Below are 26122 nucleotides of genomic sequence, written 5' to 3'. Positions count from 1 at the left end.
AGTTAAGAGTGTTTAGTTGGTTTTTGTAGTTTAGTCTCTTGCTCGCCCTGGTCGATTGTATCCTGGCTCGATGCAGGGAAGAGCAAAACACGGAAAGAAAATAATTTAATTTCAAGAAATAATTGAATAAACATTGGTTGGGTGCGGGTGGGAAAACATACCTTTAGGGTCTTTTCTACATTTGTTTTTTATGCAATTCTTATTTTCTATAGGGATCGCTTTGCGTTACCTTCACAATTCGCAATTGCATAGCAAAAATCATTTTGCTAAACACTAAGGGTGACTTCAAAGCCCTAAGTTAAATTAAGGCTGCGTTCCAAAAAACGCTGTGCTGACCGACGGTCCTGCACTTTTCTTGAAAAAACTGACAAACGTGGACTCTCTATTCCATTGCCCTACCCGTAAGATTATGTCCACGGCGACAACACCCTAAAGGGCCTTAAAGGCCGCAGTGCTAATAGTCGAATGTGCGCTGAAAATGGCACTGTTGATCCCGGTGACTTTCAGAAAATACTTATGTGGTGCAGTAAGGCCAATAACAACTCGGACACTATTAATTTCGTTTCTGAAACGCTAAGTGCCTTCCTTAAAACATTTTAGTGCCCGAAAGGGGCATAGGTTCTAGTCCCGATCAGGCTTTTAACGTTAGAAACTGAAGTGGCCTTGGTGACACCAAAGAGTAAAAGGCGTAATATTGCGTAAAAACGACGGAGTATCAGTCCATTGTGGTGATTTCTGACACTCACATTAGAAACGCCAAAGCATCCAAGCCAACCGTTTTGCAACCCAGCACTGATAGAGGTAGAAGCTGATTCTCTCCCAGAGACGAGACGAACGGAAAAATCTGATTCGGATCCCACGTCACAATACACCTAGGTTTAGGGGGAGTTTTGTTGTAACAACACCTTAATAGCTCGACTACTAGCGGGTCTGTCCTATTGAAGATCCTTCTACACTGTTCAGGGTTTTTTAAAGCATGGAACGGTGAACGTCGAAAGTGCTGTAGGACTTGCTCAAGGCATGCTAGTCCATCAGAAACTCAAACATGGGATTTTTGTGCCTTCCCATCCACCAATGCATTCAATTGTGCAAAACCGACTCATAGGCAGCATTTCTATTGGGATGGCGCCCTACCACGAGTAACCCGTCCAGTTGCGGTGAGACCTTTCGCTCTTCTAAGATACGACGGAGAGATTCCAGTCGACCAGGTGTAGAGCGCTGGAAGCTAACAGAGAGGGCGCCTCCTCCAGAGTGGATGTCAAAAACGTTTGGCTTGAAGGTAATATCCAAGGAATTTCGGACAATAGTTCCAGCAAGGGTGGAAACCAGGGTTGGCCAGTCCAAACTGGGAAACAAAAACGAAAGAAGCTTTTTCACGCCTGATTTTGTCGAAACAAATGAAAATCAGGCAAAAGAGGAGGGCGTAACTTTACAACCCGCCCCAATTCACAGTCAACGCATTTGTTGCCATAGCTCCCGATTGCGGTCTCTAGGAAATCAAAGAAGGCAATTGCGTATTCCAAGGGTTGGCCAACAGATCAACATCAGATGGCCCAATCCCACTAATGAATGCAAAGACTGCCAGATCCAGCCTCCAACGCATGCATCCGCCTCTGTGCGTGATTCTTCGTCTGCCTCCACATTGAGCTTGCTGGCAAGGTAAACCGCCTCTACGGCTACTCTTCGCTCTCCAAACCAATCCGTTAGAGCCTTGACTGCCATTGAAAGTGCGACAGATTTTATACCTCACACTTGTTTAAATATGCGACGGCAGTTGTGTTGTCTAGGAAACGCGAACAGCAATATCTCTTGATGAAGCAGCGTACGACTGAATAGCGTAGATAGCTGCAATTAGTTTTAGCACATCAACATGATTTTGCATATCGGATAGGGTTCAAGAGTCCCGATTCCTTACGCATGGCAGCACGCTCCACAGCTAGAAAGTGAGGCATTGGAGCAAATTTCTATGTCGGGTACTTTGGAGAAAAACTATTTATCTTTTGATTCACTGAAGTTGGCAACCCAGCATTCTAAGTCTAAGCGCGATTCTTCCGATAATGCACACTACGAGCCCAAGTCGAACTTAAAGCTCTTGGCGTGTTCAATGTAAAACCGTTGCCTGCTACAGTGATGTGACTACCCACAAAACACAAGGCAGTCCGTCGGATGTCCGATAGATGTCGAGGTCGGATGTTGAGTGCATCTTATTGATGTCCACTCGACATCCAAATTTGATGTTTGACGGATGTAGCTTTTAGTGGTTTTGACCGACCTAAACAGTGCCGTCGGACATTCTAAGGATATTCAAACTGCCTTTCATTTGCCTATAAATGTAACATCTGTTGCATCTCTAATCTTGGAAAAACATTAGACTGTGTCTGGATTTTGTTAGATTGTTGAGTCCGGGTAGCTAAACAAGGGATTAACTAATTGTATTCAACGAGACAAGAACTTAGTTTCCGAACTCTCGCCGAACCGAAAGGAGAAAGTCTCACTTCGGCCCACTGCTTCTTTCAGTCTAAGCTGCGCGACATCTGGTGGCCACAAAACCCAACTACAACCAAAATAGACCGTGACATTTTTTACACAAAGAAATAAAAAAACACAAGCACGCTGTGAAGAATACGGGAGTTTACACGCACACGTGATATGTTCGTGGATTACATGAAGACAATTATCCTCGGCTTCTGACTACGCCCACTACGTTGCGGGGCTGGATGAGGGGCGAGAAGCGCGGTACTACCATTGTCGAATCGGTTCCATCCATGTCCAGCTCTTCCGCGGCTAGAGACGCGTCACCATGCCCGTCGCTTCCGTGGTCGACCGCCCGATCCAGGGCTACGCCGTCGCCGCCGTTGCCTCCGTCGGCTTCTACTAGACGACGCAGGTATCGCCGGTTTCGCCACAACACGCTACCACTCGCGAATTTGAAGGGGTATGCGCGATAACCCCCGATTTCCACGACGACTCCTACATGGCTCTATAGCTTCGAAACAGGGTCCTGCACGCGTACGTATGTGCCGCTGCGTGAGCGAAGATCGTACCGCATCTTGGAGTCGGCGGTTGCGACTACCAGGCGATCCCTCGCATCTATGACAGACTCCAACACGTCGCATACACCGAACAATGCGCCGGGACAATTGAGTGAAGCTGGTGTCTAAACACCATTTGTGCGGGCGAAAGGCCGTTTTCGCGAGGGGTATTTCTGAATTCCAGGGGTTCCTGCTGGAACTCCACGGTGTCCAAGTACCCGGATGGGGAAATTTTTTCGACCTGCTCTTTAACGGCCTTGACCGTCGCTTCGGCGTGGCCGTTATTTTGGCTGTAATTTGGTGTGGAATTGCTGACAGCGACGCCCCATCGTTCATAGCGGCCCGGAATCGATTGCTGAAATTAGCGCGGAGTAATCCCCGTCCTCCGCAGCTACTGCGTGGATCTCGTAAACTAAGGGGTCGGGTAGGTGAGTATGAATGTCTGATACATCCGACGTGCCTAAATCCGTTTCCTCTCCGGAGAAAATTGCTGCGATCCGGGTAATGATGGTTTGATGGAAGAATGCTGTGACATCCATATTGGTCACTTCGTCGTCAGAAGCAGGGTCGTTTACTGGCGCCCGGGACAGGGCATCCGGGATAGCATGCTCCCTTCCATTGCGCCAGATGATTGTGAAAATGAAAGGGGAAAGACGTTCTTTCAGGCGCTGGATTTTCGGATTTTCTACGGCATCTAAGGTGTAATTATTTAAAATGGGAACTAGCGCTTGATGGTCCACCACTAGCGTGAACGTCGGGAGGCCCATCAAGTATAACTTGCATTTCCGAATGGCCCATTCCAACGCTGCCAGTTCAAGTTCAACAATTGCATAGCGGGACTCGGTGTCCGTGTACCAGCGGGAGTTCGCATCGATTAGTCGCCACTGTTCATCGTGTTTTTTCAAGAGGGCGTACCCTATCCCTTTTTTTCGGGATGCATCCACCTGGAGGGATGTCTCCCGTGAAGGGTCAAAGTGGTCCAGGATAGGGGGTGCCAGCCGCGCCCTCTTGACTGCCTAAAACGCCTTGTGTGGTCAGTAGTCCAGATATAGAGATTTCGCGAGCATAGCAACGGGCGGAGCAGTTTTTTGGCGACGGCGACATCCGCCGAGAATCCAGCAAGTTGCTCCACGAGTCCCATGAAGGTTCGGAGTTCCACTATGTTGTTTGGGCGCGGGAAACGGGAGATAGCCTGCAGCTTACTGGGGTCGGCGGTGATGCCACCATGTTGAATCTCGTATCCCACCCATGATACCTTTGGCTGAGAAAACTGAAACTTCTCCAGGTTGAGGGTGACGCCGGCCTTCCGGGCCGCAATAAAGGAGACAACACACTCCCTTCACATGTACTGGAAAATAACGGTCAAAACGGAGTAAATCGTCCACGACGCGCACGGTATTGACTTGGTCGACGAAAGTCATGTCAGGCCGACGGTTGTATTCGTCGCCAGTACAAATAAGTCCCATTGACACCCGCAAAAATTTGAATCGGCCCCAAGGGATTATAAAAGTCGTGAGAATTTGGCAAGACGAGTGTAGGGGAATCTGACAATAACCATTAAAAACTTCGGTAAAATGATTAACGATGGCCGCTTTGATGTCTGCTTTCTGCTCGGTAGACGGAGACGGGATGTCTAAACTTCCGAGAAAAACGGAGTCAACCTCTAGCGGGTGTGACGCGGGCTCCATTATTGTCTGTCCCGATGCTGGTAAACGAGAGGTTGGGAGCGAGAGCGGGTAATCGATGTTTAACATGCGCAAGGCTATGCAATCCAGCCAGCTCAGCAGAACACCCTGTATTTCCGGGCAGATGACCAACGTGATGGTTGCCGATTGGTCGCCATAGCGGATGCGGAATTTTCACTGGCCGATGGAGAGGAGAGGGGCCGATTTATTCACCATAACAATATCGAAAGATGATGATGAGAGGTCTGATTCCATCAGCCCCATTGCGGATAGAAAATCTAGCCCGCCTACGCTAACTTCCGCTCCCGGATCAGGGGTGACGTTATCTGATGATCGCGTGGAAACTCCGTTACCATCTAATAGTTCCACAGATATTATGGAGTTGCGGCGGTCACGGTGCGTAGCTTTCACATTGCCAATGTGGATGTGTGTCATCTTGCTTTTCTGACCAATGCCGCCATCCGTTTTGTTTCCGTGGCCACTGGCACCACTACCACTCTCTTGACGAGAACCATTGCTGCTGCCGGGCGATCTGGATTTGCTGGATTTCACGGGACAACTGGGAGCGAATTGATTAGCTTTGCCGCAAATGTGGCATGTCTTCCCTATGGCAGGGAAGGTCTGGCCGGCAGGATGATACGAACGTCCGCACGCGGCACAAGAGGGGGTATCTGACGCCGAGTGCCATCCCCCCAGTTTGGTTTGAATGGAGGCGACACCAGTCTGGCTGCTGAGGACCTTCTCGTTGGTCCGAGCCGATTCCTCGCTTTTGCATAAATTAACTGCTGCCTGGGTCGTCGGGAATGGGCTAAGGGCGAGGAGCTTCTTCTTTGTTTCAGAATCACGAATTCCCGCCATTATGCGGGTAGTCGTGTGACTATCCAAGCAAGTGCCACACAGATCTGTGGCGTCTGCGAGCTACCGGAGGCTAATATAAAAATCGTCGAATTACTTTGCCAAGCCTTGACGATGTTCTTCGAAAGCAACTCTGTCCAGGGCCACGTTACGTTTTCCTCGTACGTAGTTCGCGATGAGATCCAACTCGTCGTTGGGCGTAGTAGGCGTTGTGGGTACGATTCCCAATACGATTTCCACTACCTGCTGCACGGGTCGAGGGGGGTGCACGGGTTGAGGCACATCTGAAGTGCTGTCATCTGTTCAACTCTGGTTACGACGATAGCTGATTGAGTGCTGCATAATCGTCCCATCGATTGCGGCAGGAACGAAGAAGGGGGGTGGATGCATCCCCGTGCAGTTTTTCCATGAGGTCAAGACGTCAACGCGGACTGGGCTGCGGTACCGAAACTCCCGCACCAGGGGCCGGGGGAGGAGGTGGGACGCCAATTAAAGTCGCCAAGTGTTGCGTGATAGTTGCCAGCTGCGTGGTCATGTTAATTTGGCCCACCTCCATCATGTCAATCCGATCCCTACGGCCACCACGGCGTCGAGAGCGTCTTGCACGTTCGCCATTGTGCGTCGGTGTCGTAGACGAGCGGGCCGGGAAGCGCCGTAACTACGTTGCTGTGGTTGGCGCGCACGCAAATGATTCTCGTGACTCATGCACGGAAGTTGGATGGTATGTCTAGATGTGAATTGATGAAATGCAGATATCAAGAACTGGCTGAGTAATTATATTGTTGTAGAAGAAGAATAAAAACGTTACACCATTAGATTAAATGTAACACTCAGACCGAATGGCCCATGTGGGCGGACGACCATGAGATGTGTAATCTTATTCGTCAAACAATGGCTTATCGTCTACTGCAATTTGTAGCGTGTCGTCAGCATTTACTCGGTCTCCGTGGGCGACAGGAAAATGCCCGGCCGTGGAGAGACTGTGCGCAATTGCTTCGGTGTCGTGTGCAAAGGTTGCTATATCTTGGCCCTGCGTAGGAGTTCTGGCCGCCACGAGGGGAGCAAGTTGCCGGCAGGCGGTTGGCTCTTGAATTGTGATCCATTGATGTGGGGGGCTAGGATGGAATGTATGTGACGAGTGGTAAAGCAGCAGGTGGCTCCCGCCGGAACGCCACGCGCCGATTTGGTTCACGAATCACGACCCGTCGATGTTGTCTCGCCAGCTCACGATCTATTGTTTCGGCTACACGTCTCTCCTCTATGTCTGCGTGTCGTAGAGCTCGGCTCAGCTCACTATTGCGACGACGTGGCATAAAGATCGAATGGGGGAACCCTCGGCGGACCACGATGTTCAGACCGAAATGGCCCAAAGAGCGAAGAACATGAATTAGGAACAGGGTTCACCACAAATTAACAGCCAGCAGAGAGAAAAATGCACATGAACGACAATCACTGAATTAACATGAGTGTCCCAACGATATTCAGACCGAAATGGCTCAGAGAGCGACGGCCATGAATAGGGACCAGCAAACAATACGGCAAGAATGTGAAAACTGAATAAGATGGAGGCGAATGCACGAAAGGCGATCGATTTCTTTGTTCCACAGTGACTACAAAATGGCGGCACCATGCGCGAGTCGGGCCCGAAGGGATAAACAGAACAAAGGGGGAAAATTACGGCTTTCCAAAGCTTCAGCGAGATGAGCCACGTACAATGGGGCGTCATAAAATTAAAGTCTCGGCTGGGGAATGTCAACGAAAGTTGTGCCAACTAAAAGTACTTGTAGGAAAGTTTACCCAACTGCGTCATGTTAGATTGTTTAGTCTTGTTAGCAAAACACGAGATTAATTAATTGTATTCAGCGAGACAAGAACTTAGCTTCTGAACTCTCGCCGAACCGAAAGGACACTGCCCCACTTCGACCCGCTGCTTCTTACAGTCTAAGCCGCGCAACATCTGGCACACATAAACATAAACACATAATAACACAACAGATTTGTACTTGCATCTCCCGCACCAGTCAAATCTTATCATACTGTTCCAAAATAAATTTTCGAACAATCCAATCGAATAGTAGTAAAACATTTTTCGATATCAAATCACCACCAAAATTTTAAAAAAGTCAAGATAATGTCGAATTTAAGGTTAAACCAGAAGTGTATAAATTGCAATTGAACAAGTTAGGCTAAATTTTTTTTTAAATTTTAAACTTGTGCATTTTAAATTTAAAACAGCCTGATTTTTTAAGTTTAAAGTGATTTTTTATTATTTGATTCGGGTAGCTTATTTTATACAACATACAAAGTAGGCTTATTCCCATCGATAATCAATCTATTTTACCTGTATATCTTGAATAGCTTATTTTGCCTCGCTTGATGTTGGTCGATCCTGCGGATTTTGAGCGCAGCACTTTTGCATTAAAGTTACATAATCGGAAGTTTCCGTCACCACTGGCCTCTCACCCCGTTTCACAGCATTGATGATTGACAAAGGCAAAGCCTGAGGGAGTCCTTCAGCACAATCTACAGGAAATTTTGATTCCCACGGATGTAGATAGGCAGGATGAAGTAGCTCGTACAGTATCCTCCACAAAAAAGAGGCACCCCCCCGGTAGCCCAAAAAATAAAAATTCCTTGTGAGCGCTAGATGGCATTGTTTTTCATTGCACAATACAAACAAAAAAAGCATGCAATTTTTTTTTTTTTGTTTTGACTGCAAATGCGAGACGGTTGCCATGATTTCAATATTTTTTGCTGCGAGCAAAATATGAAAAACGGAGAATTTGAGAAAAAAATCGGGGAAAGGCTAACCTCTGAATTGTTACCTTTCCCCCAACCCGACTTTTTTCTCAAGTTTTCCGTTTTCCATATTTTCTCGCAACATGAAAACTTATTGGAAACCATTGCAACCCTTTGCAAAGAAGCTGTGTGATTTCAATAATGAAAAGCTATTGTTTAAGTGACAGACTATTTCAGACTAGAAATAAGTAAAGGTGACTAGAAAAAGTGACTAGGAAAATTGACTAGAAAAAGTGACTAGAAAAAGTGACTAGAAAAAGTGATTAGAATAGCGGTGCTTCTTTAAAATGTATCGTGCAAATCAACCAAAAAACCTAAGTGAAGCACAGCGTGGTGAAATAATTGGTTTGACTAGAGCCGGGCATTCCCAAGCGCAAATCGCTAATTTAGTTGGTTGCTCAAGATCAACCGTCCAAAGGTGGCAAAATCGTTTTTCTGAAGAAGAAAATGTCAAAAGAAAAAGAGGGACAGGCTTAAAGAATAAAACCACACTCTAGCAAGATAACGCAATAGTGCGTTTTGCCTCTGCTAACCCTATTGTTAAGGCTAGTGTTATTGCAGGTTAGGGTAGCGTTATTTTTTTTATTTTTGCTTCATCAGACCAATTTTTTCTGCTTAGATTCCCTCGCAATACCTATAAGTTCCCAAACGATAAGTCGTCGTCTAAGAAATCGTGGCATTATTCCTTGCGTTGCCGCAAAAAAGTGCGATCTTACGCAGCGCAACTCGGAAAATCGTTTGAATTTCGCGGCGGAGTTTATTAATAAGGACCCTGTGTATTGGTCAAAAGTAGTTTTTTCTGATGAAAAAACTTTCGGGTATTATTATTATTAAAATTACGTTACGGTAATGTTATCTTAAAAAATTTCACTATTCCAAAAAGGTCTGACGAATGCGGTAGAGTGTTTGTCTACCGGAAAAAGGGCACGATATTTCAACGGGAGCATATCCAGACAATTAATAGGAGTGGACGCAAGACAATGCCTGTTTGGGGCTGTTTTTCTGCCGCTGGGTCTTGCCCACTAATTCCGATAGAAGGCAGATTTACGAAAGAAAAATATCTTGAGATCCTAGAGAACAATTTCCTGCCCTGGATCAATGAAACTTATGGGCCGGAAGAAACCATCCCTTTCATTCAAGACAATTCCCCTATCCATACAGCAAGGGTAATAAAAGCTTGGTTTGCTGCCCATCCAAGGATCGAGGTTCTCCCGTGGCCTGCCCGCTCGCCCGATTTAAATCCCATTGAAAACGTGTGGGGGGATATTGTGCGTGAATTCGACGCGAAAGATTCCCGAAACAAAGAAGAAGTTTTTGCCCATGCACAGACCGCTTGGCAAAATCTTACTGATAATCACGCTTATCGTGAAAAACTAGCGCTTTCAATGACCAAAAGACTTCAATTATGCATTGAAGCCAACGGCTGGTGGACGAAATATTAAACTAATTTCATTTATCAGATGGTTTAAATTGAATAAATTCTCTTTTTTTTTTAAATAAATATATTGTAAAAAATTTCGGTTAAAATACTGAAAAAAATTTTCATTTTAAGGAGTTCTTAAGCTGCAAGTGAATTAAGCGCTGAAATTTTTTTCATTGACTAAAGGATATAAGCCAACCCACTTATTTCGATCATTTCCCTCCCATTTTGCCTACCGGTTTGGAGGCTCATTGTCCAGAAACATGTAAGAGTAAGAATAAGAAAAAAGGCCTAACTCTAAGGAGAAATAGGACTGGCAAAAGGGAAATAGGACTATTTTAAAGATTTTAAAAAATCAGTCATAATTTCAGTTACCAAGACAATGGCACTTTTCAAATCTCCATGACCTACATTGTTTTTTTATGGAGATACACCAGACCACATGAGGCCTGGACAGCTTCTTGCTTCAAATTATGAGGAAAACTTTCGAAAACTGTATCAATGAGTTGCCTCAAACAGTGGATGTCACATTCAAGTGTACCAGGGGTAATCGTCTTTTTAGCACACTCTAAGACCAGTCCTACTTTCTCAGTGCAGACACCAAAGCACTTGACAACATTATTATGTTTCAATCTCAGCAGCTCTTCTGCCTCTTTGATAAGTAACCATGAGCTTTGGGGAAGTCTTGGATTGTCAAACATGAAGAGCTTCAGAGCAACTTACTGGTTTCGATACATAGTAGAGCAAACTCTGGCAGAAGCTCCTTCTCCAATTGGCACATTATTATTCAAAATCAACTCGGAAGTAGGAATATAGTGGGATGATGAAAGACTAGACACAGGAAGGTCCGAAGTAATGTTGAAAACTGAACCAAATGGCCGCTTCATTGCAGGTTCCTCATTAAATTAATCAATCCTCATCCTCTCAAATCAATTAATCCTCATTAAATAAATTGCAGAAAAGTTATAAATATCATATCAGACATGGAAAATGAACATAAAACAAACAGTGGTTGTATACTATACGATGACATTTCAGTAAACTTGCAATTTTTCAGGTTTTCCTGTTTGAAAGATGCCAATAGATGATCCTGTCTTCACAGTTTTCACTTTTTTATATTCTGGTTCAATTTCTAATATTGATTTCAAAAATATTACTATTACTAGTGTTTTGAATTTTATTATTATCAAACCCATATATAAACAAAAATCTTACCATTTTCTTGAAAACATAAAATTTAATTCACCCCTTCTTCCTCCAGCATACGCTAGACGCCAAGACGCCAAGCCACCGTGGCTTCGGTATACTGCTATTTAAAATGATGTTGCACCCTTGAGACACAAAAAGTGCGGAAAGTGGATTCGCCAAAGCTTTCGTGAACCAATTATAAAATGTCGCCACTCCTAAAACGGACCGCATGTCCGATTTGCCAAAGCTTCAGCAGTTTGCTGCTTTGCGGTAGTGTCGCTAGTTGCCACATCGTTTGCGAAGGCTTCTTCGGTCGCCAACGCGTTGACGAACCCAATTTGTATTTGCCAACGCTGTTGCGTTATTAGCGCTGGTTCGCCAACGCGTAGGCGAATCACCGGGCTATAAAAGGTTCTCTCGCGTCTAACTAGGCTATACAAACATAGCTAGTTTCGAGAATTTGGCGAACGTGTGTAGACCCGATTTCAGGATGGTTAGATTGGACAGTTAGCTGTACAGGGTTGGCCCTAACGGTGGAGGTTTTCCAGAAAGAGTTCTGTCTAAAGTTAGGTTTTCCAGAAAGGGTTTTGTCTAAAGTTATTCTTATTGTGAGAGATTGGACTAATTGTTTTTTTTTTGTTGAATTTACTGGTTTGATTGTAATGAATGGAATTACTTGATGATATTTTGAAGGGTAAAAGAGTGGGGCTGCCTGATTGAACTCAATGGTGGTAAGTTGCGAGGTACTATTTCAAATTTTTTGTTTGCAGGAAGTGAGTGGTAGGAATTCCACCCCGTCTAGTTTGGTTGAAACCACACAACCGAAAAAATTGCCTGGTCCCCTAGTATTATGAGGCGATGCTCGTAGGCATCATGGATATTTCTACCCCCTAGTTTAAGGTTGTGGTTGGTTGGAGGTGACCAGTTGAGGGTTTGGGCTACAAAACAGAGGTCAGTTTTGGTGAGAAAGGAGGCTAGGAGATTGCTAATCTTGAACTGCGTGGTGGGACTAAATGTAGCTGAGAGGCCCAATACGTTGTGTATATTAAAGAGGATGTTGGCTAAATGGAAGAAGCAAAACAGTTTTTGACGGTATTACGGTAAGTCCTGTTTTTTGCAATCTATCAGGACATGTTTAGCGTTCTCGATGGCAGGGCAGCCAAACCTGCAGCTAGGGTCGGCGTCAGAGTCAATTCTATGGAGAAAAGAGTTAAGGTGTGTGTGGCCGGGTCGAAGTCGGTGGAGGCATGTTGAAGTGGTATTGGCTTTGGTGTAGTGCCAGGGAATAATTCCCAGTCTGGATTTTATCTGGATGCTATATTTTTTGCATTTAAGGAGATTAAGGAGGGTTTTGTTTTCCCATGGTGATCTCATGATTGATATTTGTTCCCCGTATGGGGAGAGTTTGTTAGTGATTACATTGCCTGATGGGGTGATAAATTCTTCCGAGGCAAGTTTATCCGCCTTTATATTTCCGTCTATACCTGAGTGGTTGGGGATCCAGTGTATGGTAGTATTGGATCTGCTTGACCTGAGGCAGGCGAGAGAATTTATAATTTCTGCGACGCATCGATTCTTCGGGGGGGTAGAATGGAATTTGACTGTGGCGCTGGAATAAAAAAAGATGTGGATGCTGGAGGCTGGTGGGTCAAAGGAGTAAATGGAAGCTAGTGCTTTGCGAATGCCGTGAACTCAGCTGTAAATATGCTTGAACCCTGTGTTAAACGCCAGGATCGGGACATGGTGAGGCTGGGGATGTAGAAGGTGCATGTAGATATCGTGTGGTTTTGGGAGACGGAGCTGTCAGTGAAAACACAGATGTCAGGAGCCATGATGTTCGAGCGGAGCTTGACGAATAAGTTTGAAACTGTTTATGGATTTGCGGTTGGTTTGCATTTTCCCATTGGGAATCATTTTGTGTTAAGAGAAGGTGGGGACCATGGTGGGGGTTGTTTGAATGTCTGATTCATAACTCCTGGCGGGTACTCGAAAAGCTTTATTTTATCATTTTTTATAGTCAAACACGCTGATTTGATATTTGGGGTACATCTTTTAGGCCATGACTCGTTGTCCTCGAACATTTTTTTGCGAGCATGTATGTTAGGCTTTGTGGTTTTGATTCAGGTTGATGTTGATGTGTGTACTTCGTGCTCAGCCAATCTCTTCTTTCAGCAGTAGATTCTCTGCCCGTTTCCGCATAAATGATTTCGGTGAGGATTGAGGATCTGGAACCCAATATCATCTTGAGTAGGGTTCGGCAGATGACGTCGATCTTCACTAGGTTGATTTTGCAGACTGAGCCATTCATTATGAGTGCGTAATCCGTACGGCTGCAAACTAGACTTTTGAATAGGTTGCAGAGTGATCTCATGGGGCAGATTTTAGGGCGGGGTGCGTGTGATGCGTAGGTGGATTAATGATAATGTAAACACGTTCTTAAGTCTCATGCAGTTGTTTAGGACGTGGGAGATGTGATCTTTCCAAAGTAGTTTGGAATCGAGAAACACCCATGAATTTGAATTTTGGTGCGTTAGGGATACGGTTTCCGTTGAGAAATATAAGGGCGTCGTCACCTGGTTTGTAGGATCGGGTAAACGTGACGGTAGTTGATTTCCTAGCCGAGAATTTGAACTTCCACTGGCGGCCCAATTTGGTAACTTTTTTTATTAACGGTTGGAGGATGAGTTTGGCGTCCATTGGGTGCTTAACCGGGGCATAGATGGTTACGCCGTCTGCGTAGAGGAGTAGGTTGATAAATCAAGGGGGGAAATATAGGTTATGGTTTAGGGAATGACATATCCCAGCCCCATGACTTAAAAATTAATTCATGATGTCAATAAAAATTAAAATAATTAAAAAACATATCTTTTTTGGCTTTTATTAAAACAGCACCCCCTAAAAGTAAAAAAAAAGAAAACAAAAGTATAATTTTTTTTTTAAATATTTTCGAACACTTTTACCATAATCCCACTTTCAATATCAAAAATAATGCGGGAATGGGACACCCTAAGGGGGCTAATTACGGCATCTTTGGGGACTCCCTTATGAATTTGTTTAGGGCCGGAAGTGTTGCAGCCGAGTCGGACGCAGATTAAGCGGTTGAGCAGAAAGTTGTGCAGACATCCCAGGCAGTTTCCGTGGATACCTTTTTTAGTTATCTTGTAGAGTAGGCCATGGATCCAAACCGTATCATAAGCTTTATTTATATCTAAGAAGACAGAAACGGTTGATTTTTTTCTTTGAAGCTCTTTTTTATGTCGTGGTCGATTTTTACGAGGTAGTCGGTAGTGCTGCGGTTGTTTCTGAAGCCAGCTTGTTCTGTGCCGAGTTCGTTGTTATGCTCGATGTACTAGTTGAGGCGATTGGTGACTATTCTTTCAAATGCATTCCCTAGACACGATTTAAAGCTAATAGAGCGGTAGAAGCTGGTTTTGTTGGCCGGTTTCCCTGGCTTAAGTAGAGGGATGACTATAGCTGATTTCCAGCGTCAGGGACAAAGGTGCTAATGGAGAGGATGTTAAAGAGACGGAGGACGTTCGATTTATTTTTAGGGGAGAAGTTTGCGAGCATTTCGTTGTGGATTAGATCAGGTCCGGTCACTTTGTTCTTTGTTTTTTTAAGTGCGCGTTCTAGTTCGTTAAGGGGAAATGGGGAATTCATGGCGTGGGGAGATTTGTTTAAGATGTAGGATTGGATTGTGGGATCCAATCTTGATTTATCTTCGATGTCGGCTGGAGGGAGAATGGGAGTTGTCGCGAAGTAATCCAGGGACTAGTCGGCGATTTCATTGGTTGATGTCATAGTAACACCTCCAGAATTTTTTATTGAGGGAGCTATAGGGATGTCGTTGTTTCCTCGGCCGATCGTGGCTTTCATGAACGTCCATGCTGTTCTTCGGCTATCTTGGGTGTTAAGATTGCTTATAAAGGATGATCAGACCTCGTTTTTTCATTGAGAATCGGTCTTTTTTTACGACTTCAGACTTTTTCCATGCAGATCTTTTGTCGGATGAAAATGGTGACTGGCTCCATACTTTTTCGGCTCTTTTGGCCGCGGCTACTGCTGCTTGGCATTCGTTGTTCCACCATGGGCCTCGGAGTTCTTTTGGGGTGGTGGGGGGGGGGAGATCCCGTGGTGTGGTGGAGATTCCGGAAAGATTTTGCGGTGAGGAAGCAATCTAGTTCGGAGTTCCATTGGGGCCATTTTGATTTTTCGAAGATCCAAGATGATGGATTATTGATAAGGCGGGTAGGGTGAGCATTTAGTGTGGTGATGATAGGTAGATGGTCGCTTCCTGAGTATGGGCCCAGGGTGATGTTGGAATTCAGGGCAAACTGGGTAGAAGCAATGATAAGGTCGATGGTGGAGGATTTGTCGGACCCAGGGTCGATTCTAGTACCTAATAAGTCGATAGGAATAATGATTGTTGCGTCCGGGTGTCTATCAGCGCGGTGTATATTGTTTTTCCTGCGGCCTTATCGGTTGTGTTCGAATCCCATAGGCTGTGGTGGGCGTTGAAGTCCCCCGCTATGATGAAAGGATTCGGACTTGAGAGTAGGGGAGTTAAGATATCTGGGAAGCAGTCGCCTCTGGGAGAGTTAACTTAAAAACATTCGACTGATCCCGTTTCGGTGGTAATTCTTGCACAAATAACTTCAGTGGAGCAAGATTCGGGGAAGGGTTGAGCACTAACTGGTAAGGATTTTTAAAATAAAAGAACTACCCCTCCACCTCGGCGAGATTAACGGTTCTTCTTTATAACGTGGTAGTTCTTAAATTTAACACAAAAGTAATAACTCCAATAAGTTTCATTGAGGAACACTAGGTCGGGGACGATGGTGTTTAGGAGGGAACGGAGTTCTTCCAGTCTTGACTTTGTCAGCTCTCTAGCATTCCATTGCATACATTTAAGTTCTTTAGTAATTAGTGTCATCACTTTGATTCCATTCGATTTCTTCGGCTGGTTGATATTTGCTGCCTAGGGGATGGGTGAAGTTGGCGGAGTAGTAAGGGGGATTTTGGCTGGGGCTTGGTGACGCAAGCGGGAATCTTTTGTTGCCATACACGGGAGGGGAAGGATTAAGATGAAAAGCGGGTGTTGTGAAAGCGTGTGCTAAATTTGTTAGAAGCTCCTCTAGTTTATCGAAGCGGGAGAACTGAGTTGCTGCGTTAGATTATTGTTTCTTTTCTAGATTATCGAAGCGCGAGTAAAAATTCGATAATTTTTTCTTTGTTGCCACCAGGGGCCGTATTCTAGCCTTAGCTTAAGCCAGGTTTTATTTCTTAACTTACAGTTTTTTTCTTAAAAACCCAATTTATGCTTGAATTTACTAGAAACCGTATTCTAGCCTTGTTTCGCTTAGATTTTCTACTTCAGAAATCTTTCAGAATTGTGTTTTTATGCTTAAGTTAGAAAAATTTTGTAAGCCAACTGATAGTTGGCTTACAGCGACTATTTTCTTGAAATTCCCTGCTTTGAATAATGCCAAAAGCTACTGCTGTCCTTGATTTCCTTAAATATAGCATTTTCCATGTATCAATGTTTTGACTTTCAATTTTACAACAATAAAACTACAAACAAATACAATAAAAACATTTCTTTAAAACCAAAAGTAACATGGTATCGTGAGATATTGTGAATAAATATGATATGAATATATATATAAATAAGAAAAATAAAATATGGATATATATGCAAATATATATAAATATGAAAAATGAAATATGAAAACGTATATAAATATATTGTCACACTGGACTTTAAAACACTGTATTTACTTGACAAAGAAAAAAGAATACATGGAATAAGAAATGAAAGAGTTACACTTTACCGAACGTCTACGCGTCTAGTGGAAGAAGAGCAGTCATGAGAGAGAAAATAGTGGGTTTTATACTAGCCTTGAAAATACGCCCTTTCCCTAAGGTCACCCGACTCTAATGTACTTAATTATTCTATTCTGGAATTTCTACTTATTAACGAACAATATCCGATGATATCACAACAAGATTTAATATTCGTAACTACAGCGTCGTCTGTAGCGTCTCTAGAAAGAGATAAGTACATCTGCTATTGTCCCTTCGCGACAGGTCCCCCGACTGACAGGCGACCCGACTGTACTACAAATAGTATGGAAAGTGGAACAACATGATAAAAGGTCGGAAACTGGAAACAGCATAAGAACTCGAAGAATTTTCTAGAGTCATTAAAGGATAGCTGAAGAGAGGAAATAGCGCGAGATGAAACATCTTTAAGACGAAGGTCATAAGTAAACATTGATAAGAGATTATCAGAAAGGATGAATCACAGTAAAATAAAAATAAGATGACAATTCCAGATTCCTTGTTCAGTGTTTTTTCAGCCTCCACAGTAAAATGCTCACGTACTCTGACGTTTTAGAGAATCTTCGTGTGTTTGAGTGCGCCCTTGTGCGTTTGTTGACGCGACGTTTGATAATCCTCGGAGTCGCTACAGGAGTGTTCAAGTGACCGTGTGTTTTTCTTTACGGTGCTTGCAGAAGTTCAACGAACTGGTGCTCGCTTGAATTTTTCGCCATCTGTAAGCACCGTTTGGTTTGGCGATTACTACTTCAGGTAAGGAAAAATGTTCTTTTTTCAATTTTCTTGCTCTCTTTTAATAGAAGCTTTTCTTTTTTCCTTTTTGTTCTAGCACGTATTCCGGATACGCTAAGTATCACTAGTTGTTTTCTTTAACGCATGCGCGTCTTCTCTGGTGGTTTGAATCGGATGAAGAAATTTACCACCCAACTCCGCATCAAACCGATTTTTACACTGAAATTACACAGGCTGAAATGGACAACCGTCTCGCGGCGCGTCAAAAATGGAACGATGTTTTGACATCGTTCAACATGGTAAGTCCGGGGGCGGAAGATTTTCACCTACTACGGGAGTTTTCCCATAGTTTGGCTTCTCTCCTCGACTATGTCGAAGACCAATTAAACGAAGAGTGATGTAAATTCTTCTGTGAATTTTAACAAAAATACGTATACATATATATTTTTTTTTTACTGAAACAGTCTTTTCCTTTCTTCAGCACAATAAAATGGCTACACTTCTTGCGTCTCTATCTCCTCCCTCCCGCTGTCTCCGGGGGGTGGGGGGGTTGTCGTACAGCTCATGTGCGGCTAATCGTACTCCGAGTGTATACGATTTGTATGCTAGGGAAATTATCCCTAAGGCAAGAAGTAAGATTGCAGTCACCAATTCGTAAGGGTAACGTATAGAAGACGTTTCTTTCTGTTTTTCAGATGCAATGGTGAGATTGTGAATTTGCTCCCCTGTCATTTCCGTTGAAATGCTGGCTTGAGCATTGCGATGTAACAGTTGACTGATGATGTCTATTGACGATGTCTTTTCTCGTGGAAGTTCCACGAAGGTATGTTTTTTGCTCGCAGTAGTGTTTACATCTTGAGAGAAAATTTTAACTGTCGGTAGGACAACTGTTTTTTAATTTTGGTGCCATTATGTTGCCTTCCATACTAGCTAGGAAAAACCTCTCTTCTGTACGAGCAGTGCATCCCAAAGGTATTTCAAACATTCCTACAGGCGGTAATGTTGCTGTTCTTAGTGGTGGCTGCTCACCACCAGATGGACACGAAAAAACAATTTCATGGGGCTTTATTGCTGAATAAATCCATTGGTTGGCTCCCATGTAAACGACTTCAGGGCCGCTCCATTCCGAAAATTTATTCCTGCATTGTGTGTTAATTCTGGGTGTATTTATCAGAAACACAGCTATTGCTCAGGATTTTCGACCAGTTCTTTTACTGATGCCGGTGTGGAACTTGCAGAGAGGGCGTCCTATCTTGCTGCAGTCTTGAACATCATCTTTGGAAAGTTCCAAAAACGTTTCGAGGTCTGCGGACACAGCAAGGTAACCTGGTAAATTTCCGAACAAGACGCCATGAGTTCCATTATCTGTTGCTTCTGGAAGGTTGATAATCTGGAAGAGCTTGTACTGCTGGGCGTGGTAAAAAATAGGAACATGTATGAAGAGGCGAAATGAATTTTCCATGGCCGCAACTGAGACAGTAGACTCCCGGTAAGCGACTCAAAGTTCGTTGCTAGAAATAGACCATCCTCTTAATAATTGACCATTGATGGTTTTGATGACTTCGTTGAATTTAGCTGGAGAGATGATTTGAGGGGCCAAATGCCCGTTGGCTAGGAGATTAAAACCAACGTCGAGGCTATCAGCCAGTTGTTGTAGCCACAGCAAGATTTGATTCATTGCTTCAAATGTTTGATCCAGTTGGAAAAAGTATTCGAAGTGACCCAGTTCTATGTCTTCCATGTCAGGTATTTTTTCCATTATGTTTGTGGTCACATTTTTCAGCCTGGAGTATTGGCCTCGTAGTTCTCTAATTAATTTTGCGTTAGTTCTTGTTTCCAACAGTGGTTCATTCAAAACTGTTGCTTGCTTGTCGACAATGTGGATTTCGGGAGAGAAGTTGAATTTGATTATTCAGCTCTTTCAAATCTTTCTATGTCGACACCCCAAAAAGACATTTAAGGAATGTTCCTCCCCGTCGACGAAACTTTGACGATTTCTTTGGTTTGTATTCAAGGCTTTTTTAATGTTCGATAATCGATCTGCCGCGTTCTCCATTCCTTTCAGGAAAGACTGCATTCTGCTGGTGATTCTCTTGGCTGCTTTTTTTTGAACCTTGATTCTTCCATCTTTCTGCTACTTCTTGCTGTTGCAGAATTTTTTCTTTTAGGTACACCGTGGACGTATCAGGTAATCCAAAATCAAGGTCAGTCACGATTGTCCAAGATGATTCACTAAAAGCAACATCGGCTTGTGGTTTAAAAATGGCGTTTTCTCTCAGGATTAGTGAGCTGTTTGTTGAGGGGGCCAGCAAGAAGATAAAGAACGGCACTAAAAAGGTAAGATACCTAGCTGGAGGTCTTCTTTTTTGCATGGGCGTTCGGGATGCATTTCCAGGGATCTGGTCTGGAGGAGAGGAGGTCACTTCATTACCGGTAGTGTCAGGTGACACGTTAATTTCCTCAGGTACTGTTACTTATTCTTCAGGCTGAGGTTGTGGATGAACTGAATCAGGTAGGTCTTGTGCTTCTTCCTGTTGTTCACCATTGTTCTGTTGGTCTTTTTCTGCGGCTTTCTCAGTGCTATCTGGAATGGATATCTGCGGTGACTCCCATTCCAAAGTGGCTTCGTGAAATGACTTCATTCGAGTGACGTGAACAATATCTGATTTTCCCCGACCGGTTGTGGACATTACTTCGTAGTTCACTGGTTTGGTTTGTCTCAACCCCCTGAATGGTCCCAACCAGCGGTGAAGAAGCTTTTCTGGTTTTTCTACTTTGCGAAATGGCTTGTAGACCAGAACTAGATCTCCTGTATGAAAAGAGAGTTCTCTATGGCGAGCATCGTAGGCTCCTTTTTGTTTTTCTTTAACTCGCTCCATTCTTTTCTTTACGATTTCTTTTACTTCGGTTAGATTTGTTTCAGCTTGTAGGCGATCTGCATAATTTATTGCAGTGTCTTCTTCTGTCAGCAATGGGTTGGGATCGGCATCCAATTCCAAATCAATGGGAAGTCTGGGTTCACGTCCATAGAGCAAAAAAAAAATGGTGAATACCTCGTCGACTCTTGTCTTGCTGTATTGCATGCAAAGCATACGTATTGTAGAGTGCGATCCCAATCACGTTGGTCATTGCTGACGTACATTGAAAGCATAGCTGCAAATGTATGGTTCATCCTTTCCACCGCTCCATTTGCCTGAGGGTGGTAACTTCAAGTTGTCTTGTGGTTTGTGTGCAATTTCTTGACAACAGCTTGCGTTAGATCTGAGGGAAAGCACTTTCCTCGATCCGTTATGATTGGTTCTGGAGCTCCGTGACGTAGAAAAATTTGATTAACAAAAAATTCTGCGACATCATCTGCTTTTCCAGTTTGAATGGCTTTCAATTCAACCCATTTCGTTAGATAGTCCACTGTCACGATAATCATCTTGTTTCCTTTGGTAGATAGTGGGAATGGACCTAGTAGATCAATGCCTACTTTTTGGAATGGTCTCTCTACTTTGATGCATTGTAAGAGTTCTGCAGGTTTGTCTGGGACTGCTTTTCTGCTTTGACCATGGACACAGCTCTATACGTGACGAGTTATGTCGAATGCCATTTTCGGCCAAAAGAAACGATCAGAAATCTTATGTAGAGTGCCTGGGTGATTGATTGATTGATGCTAAGGTGACCAGACACAACGTCGTCATGGTATGTCTGTAGTATTCTTTCACGGTAATCGACAGGTACGCACAGTCTTCTGTAGTTCTTTCCATTTTTTAAAGTTTCCCTGTACAGCTTTTCGTTGTGAATTACAAAATTTTTTACTCTTGATTTTCCGTTCTAGAGTTTCACAATTAGCTGATTCCAATTGCAACAGGCTTTCTGTTTTTCGGCCAATGACTCGTCTTCGTCTTCGGAAAGGCCAGGGAAAGTGATTGCTCCCACGATAAAACAACGATCATCTTCTAGCTCTTGTGCAACTGGAAACGGATATCTTGAAAGACAGTCTGTATTTTCATGCGTTTTCCCACTGCGGTATACAATAGTTATGTCGTATTCCTGAAGCGACAAGCTTATTGTGCCAAACGGCCTGCAAGGTCTCTTTTGCTCATTAACCAGCAAAGAGCCTGATGATCGGTCACCACTTTCACTTTGCAACCCCACACAAAACATCGGAACTTGGAAAGACACCACACTAGTGCAAGATACTCTTTTTCGGTAATTAAGTAGTTCATTTCTGATTTTGTTAGAAGGCGGCTGGCGTATGCAATAGGACGTTCTGCTTCTTTAATGTGTTGAGCCAGAACGCCTCCTATGCCGTAACCACAGGCATCGGGAAAGATTTCCATTGATAGACCATAGTTGGGATTCGCCAATACCGGTGCCGAAGTAAGTGCTTGTTTCAAAGCATTGAAGCTGCCAATTTGATCTTTTCCCTACGTGAAGGGAATTTATTTCTTCGTTAGTGTAGTAAGCAGACGTGCGATTGATGCGAAACCTTGATTGTGACGTCGATAGTACGAGCACAGGCCAAGAAAGCTTTGTACTCGTTTCACCTTGTTTGCTGTTAAATGGCCTTCATTGGGTGATGGGAAACTTTGAACTGCCTCGAGTTTTCAGGATCTGGTGCCACACCTTCTTTTGAGATGAGGTGTCCCAACACTTTCAGTGCGTGATCCATGAATGAGCATTTTGACCATTTCAACTTCAACCCAGCTTGAGAAAGGCAACTCAGCACTAGACAAAGCTTTTGCAAATGCTGTTGGAAGTTTGCTGAGTAAATTATGACGTCATCTAAGTATATGAGGCACGTCGTCCAACTAAGTCCAGCTAAGATGATGTCCGTGGCTCGCTAAAAAGTACCAGGGGCGTTTGTTAAACCGAACGGAAGAGTACGAAACTGGTACAATCCGTCTGCAGTGATGAAAGCTGTCTTCGGTCTATCACTCTTAACAACTGGGACTTGATGGTATCCTGCTTGAAGATCCATGCTTGAGAAAAATATGGCGCCTTCCAACCGACTCAATGTATCGGCAATACGGGGGATGGGGTATGAATCCTTTAGCGTTACTGCGTTAAGCTTGCGATAGTCCACGCAGAAGCACCAAGTGCCATCTTTTTTCTTGACTAAAACCACTGGGGAAGACCAAGGGCTATCAGAAGGTTCTATGACACCTCGACGCAGTATTCCTTCCACTTGATCTTGAATAACAGCTCGTTCTTTCCAGGCACTCTTATATGGAAGCTGATGGATTGGGGGCGCATTAGCGGTATTGATGTCGTGTTTGACTACTGAACAGTTGTGTTGACTTCACAGAGTGTGTGAAGCAGACGACGTTAGTAAGAGCGGAGGGTCAGTCTGGACTAGCTCGTCCCCGCATAACATTGTGCGCCCATCGTCTCTCGATTACGTCTTCAGGTAATACACGGTTTCTCCCAACAATCACTGGTCTAAACAACAGTATCCCAAATCATCTCCGTTTAGTGCAAAGCAATGGACGAATTGCTTGAGGATTTTTACTGTCTCTTCTTTCTCTTGTTTTGTTAGATTTTCCCCAATTCTTCCTTTGAGATGTTTTAACCATTCTTCTTTCTCTGTGTCTGAGTTTTGGTCGTCCACCGAATCATCTAGTGTTGAAACTTCTTGAGTTTCTTCAGTCTCTTTAGCTTCGGAATGTTTTTCTAGGATTTCCAACGTCACTCCTTTTTCTAGCCATACCGTTTTCAGAGACAGGTTGGCCACTGGAATATTTTCCAAGTCCGTTCGTACGATTGCGGGACCAGTAGACAGGCTTGTTGTTGCCAACAGGGGACCTGATGGTGTCAAGATACATAAACCTTCTATTTTGTTGGAAACAGTTGCTGGAATTTGCTTCACCGTGTATGCTGGTATTTCTTGACTATCTCTTGAGATCAGCCGGCTTTCTTGTGACTGTTCTACTTAGAGAGAAGTGATTTCTGAAAGCGGTGATTTCCCCGTCGTAAATGATGACTCTTCTGACTCGTATTAATGTGGATAGCTCAAAAATGTTGCAGGAAGTCATATCCTAACAGTAGTTCAAAACCTGAAATTGGCATAATTATTGTGTTACCTTTTATAGTTTTGCCTCTGTGGGTTACTGCTATATCCGCTGTACTCTGTGGTGACAGGGTTTGACCATTTACAAGACGAATCTTCGGTCCAACAAGAGGTTTTTTGACAAATTCCGTTTTCTCTAGTAATTCGGGTGAAATTACTGTGACCGCAGCTCCTGTATCGATCAGCGCTGTTGCAGTTACTTTCCCACACTTTTCTGCTTCCTTAATTAATCTCGCAGGATTCAAGTTGAACACGAAAATTTTTGGGTGATCAAATTTTTCTTCCAGCGTATCTGGAACTGCTAAGTTGATGGGAAGATTTCCTCCTGAGGCAGCGTCATTGGGTGGACCCTTGTATTGTTCTGATTCCGGATATTTGAAACAGTTGCGAGCAATGTGTCCTGACTTCTTGCAATAGAAGCATTGCGGTTTTCCAGTTAAGGTGCGACCTTTTGGTTTAAAAGGTCCCCTTGATTTCACTTGCTCATTTTTCTCTTTTGAAATGAACTTCTCGCAAGTGTCCTGAATTAATTCACGCATCGTCTTCATAAAATCTGCTTGTTGGTCTGGAGAGACCACAGAAAGGTTTGGCAACTGCTCGTGAGGCTTCTGCGGCTCCGTTGTGGTATCCTTCCATCCTCGTGTATCTGACATGAGTGATGCTTCTGTATAGGATTTTACTAGCGCCAAAAATTCTTCGCATGTTTTGGGCTTCAGTGGATAACTCTTTCTGAAAAGCGTTGGTCGAAGTCCTCGAAAAAGATGTTCCAAACGGGTGCGTTTCTGACATGTTCGAGTCAACCAGTCTGCAAAGATTAAGAATTTCGTAGTAGTACCTAATGGTTGGCTCATCCACTCCTTGGGTTCTACTTCTGAGTCTCGTTTCTTGAAAAAGACCGTAATTATCTGGCTGAAATTCTTTTAGAAACACCGAACGTAAGCCGGGTATTACGGGTGTAGCCGGGTTTTCTCCAGCAGCCGGATGTGCTGCTGTATCTTCCCAGTCATTTGGGAGTCTTGCGCACACTAACCAATTTCTTGCAATTCATATTTTCATTCTCCTGCCCGTGAGGGCAGCACTGTAAGTGACACTTAGTCACTTATATCCAGTGTCTACGACCCGTTGGGACTCGCTCGTCGCTCCTGTTGTTTTCATAATGAAGTCACTTCTGCAAGATATATGGACGTACGAGAAAAGGATCGGCTGGGACGACCCTATCCCCGAAGAATTAGGCAAACGCTTTCACTACTGGTTGTATCTGGATAACCTGGAGTTGTTAACGGTACCAAGATGTTTTCGACATCAACGTGGACGTTGGACGCAGCAGCACCTACATGTATTCACGGATGCAAGCACAAAAGGATTTGGAGCTGTGGCGTATTTCCGTTTCATCTTCGAGGATCAGTCGATCAACGTATCCTTCGTCATGGCTAAAACTCACGTAACACCAGTAAAAGGACTCATGATCCCAAGATTAGAATTGCAGGCTGCTGCTGAAGGCTTAAACATCGCTTTAGTAATCTGTCGGGAACTCGAAATCGACTTACGTGAAGTTACCTTCCACACCGACTCTCAAACAGTCTTACGTTGGATCTATTCCCGCACTTGCCGATTTGAAACCTTCGTGAACAATCGGATTGGCAAGATCCTCCGGAACCCGAATCGAAGACAATGGCGTCATGTTTCCGGAATTAACAATCCCGCGGACCTGTGTAGTCGTGGAATCGACCCGAAGAACGTCGACGAGTTGGTGAAATTCCACGAAGGTCCATCGTTCCTGAAACTCGATCCGTCGGAGTGGGATATTTGGAAAGAGATCGCAGAGCCGGAGGAAAGTGACGTAAACGTAGTTCGAGTCTTCGCCGTCAAAACGGAGGATGAAACTCACCCGATTTATGACTGTGTAAGAAGATACTCCAGCTTACTGAAGATCCAAAGAGTTATCGCTTGGTGCAGGAAGTTCGCGACCAACGCCAGAGCAAGGATGGAAATTTGCAAGCCAACCGTGGGAGAGTTGACGGCCGAAGAAATGTCGACGGCCCTCGCACTCTGCATTAAACGTACTCAAGAACTGGCATTTGCGGAAGAAATCTACGCTTTAAGAAAGAGCTTGGAGTTGCCTCTGAAGTCGAAACTACGCACGTTCAGCCCTTTCCTGGATGAAACATGACAGCTACATGTAGACGGACGTATACTGCAGGCTCCAGTGGATTATTCCACAAAGCATCCCATCCTGCTTCCAGCCGATCAACTCATTACGCAGCGGATTGTATGGGATCATCACACGCGGAATCTCTACATGAAATCTGAAAGATTGCTGGCAGATTTACGTTCACGTTACTGGATAATATCTGGACGTAACGTCATCAAATCGGTTGTCAACACCTGCTGGCCTTGCAAGCGGAGATCATCGAAACCCATTCGTCCAGTGACTAAGCTCTGTGTTATGGCTACGGCCAAAGAGCAGGACGTTTACGCAAGAAACGAAAATATTGGGTCGCCAGAGTCAAAATTG

Source organism: Daphnia magna, linkage group LG7 (genome assembly GCF_020631705.1).
Source record: "Daphnia magna isolate NIES linkage group LG7, ASM2063170v1.1, whole genome shotgun sequence".
NCBI classification, from domain to species: Eukaryota; Metazoa; Arthropoda; class Branchiopoda; order Diplostraca; family Daphniidae; genus Daphnia; species Daphnia magna.
This window is presented reverse-complemented; position numbering follows the sequence as displayed.